This window comes from Pteropus vampyrus, unplaced genomic scaffold, assembly GCF_000151845.1.
Source record: "Pteropus vampyrus isolate Shadow unplaced genomic scaffold, Pvam_2.0 Scaffold16, whole genome shotgun sequence".
NCBI lineage: Eukaryota > Metazoa > Chordata > Mammalia > Chiroptera > Pteropodidae > Pteropus > Pteropus vampyrus.
The window spans coordinates 9,241,794-9,243,258 of record NW_011888797.1 but is presented as its reverse complement, the minus strand read 5'-3'; the positions used below and the strand labels follow the sequence as shown (position 1 = coordinate 9,243,258).

The following is a 1,465-nucleotide window of genomic DNA, read 5'->3' as shown; positions in this document are numbered from 1 at the left end:
CAGGCTCACCGGAGAGGCTAAAAGCTCACAGGTCATCCGAGTTCTTGAACCCATGCAGGGAGCAGGGCCCTGGGAATCAAGGTAAAATTGGGGAGCAATGTGACAGAGGGTCGCTCTCAGGGCCGGACCCCTAGTGGCTGTGTATCTATAGCAGGGCGTCGTGCTGATCTGATTGGTTTAGACTCCCTGTCACTGAGGGCTCACACCCGTACAGGCTGGTCACCCCGTGTCCAAGGATTGCGGGCAAATGCATGCAGCGCTCTCCTCCTTCTGCATCACATGAGAAGTGACAAGCTGGCCTGAGCTCGTCCATCTTGCCCCCTCATCTATCCTCAGTTCGTCAGCTGGAGGCCAGGGTACCCCTGAGATCTGAGTTTGGGTTTACTTTATTTATTTATTTGTTTGTTTGTTTAAAATGCCTACAGCACCTGGTCTTCCTAGGTGGTCTCCCATCCAAATACCACCCAGGCCCAACCCTGCTTAGCTTCCGAGATCAGGCGGGATCGGGCTTGTTCAGGGTGGCCTGGCTGGAGGCTTGAGTTTGGGTTTGAAGGGAGGGAGAGGCTCTCTTGGATTAAACCACATCATTAAATCCATTCTGCCAGGGGCCTCTGCTCTGGAGATCCAGGCCCAAGCCAGGGTAGGAAATACCATCCTGCTTCCCATTGCTGTTGTCCCTTGTGCTGATAGCTCCATCAAGGACAACTGAATAAGGCCAAGTTTAGGCACTTCTGGGGTTCCTGACAGCACAATGGATGACCTCCAAACTGAGCACAAAAGCCTGCCAGTGGAGAGCTGTAGGAGCCAGAGGGATACAACACAGATGTTGTATCCTGAACTGAATGTATGTTCTGATTTGGGGTTCAGAAAATATGGTCCCTGTAGCTAATGGACCCAGGATGATATGCCTCTAATTGTAGGGGTACAAGCAGGGTCTCATGGGAAATAGGGCAGGAGTGGGACTTCAGACCCCCACCTTCACTTTAGAAAGTGGGATCACACACACTCAGGGCCCCGAGTTATTTCCATCTCCAGTGTCACGCATCGTAGGTCAAGACGGTGTATTATGGTCAAAAGAATTTTCCGAGGAAAGAGGGTGGTTACTTGAGTGACTTCCAGTTGGTGCTGCGGTCATGGGGCCTCTGAGGGCTCCTTGGCGTGTCTCTCTCTGCAGCTGGCAATGAGTCCTGGGCCAGAAGGGATGCAGCTTCACCTCGTAAAGAAGAAAACAGACTCCACTGTCATTCAGAGAGGCAGTGCCTGCATACGGAGCTGACACCTGAGACTCCGCCCTGGGAATTCGTAACCGTGTGAGACTCATGGGGGATGGAGAGCTCGGAGGACAGGATGGAACCCTGGGAAGTGCCAACACTGTATGGGAAATCGAAGAATAAAAAGAATCCTTTAAGACTCTCAGAGGAAGTGGCCCCAGAGGTAGGAGACACAGAGAGAGGACACCAAAAGT

General features: G+C 52.4%; 1 pseudogene; it reads right to left on the bottom strand.

Moving 5' to 3' along the window:
- Nucleotides 1-416: 416 nt before the first annotated feature.
- Nucleotides 417-535, bottom strand: LOC111736015 (annotated as a pseudogene).
- Between the last annotated feature and the right edge of the window lie 930 nt (nucleotides 536-1,465).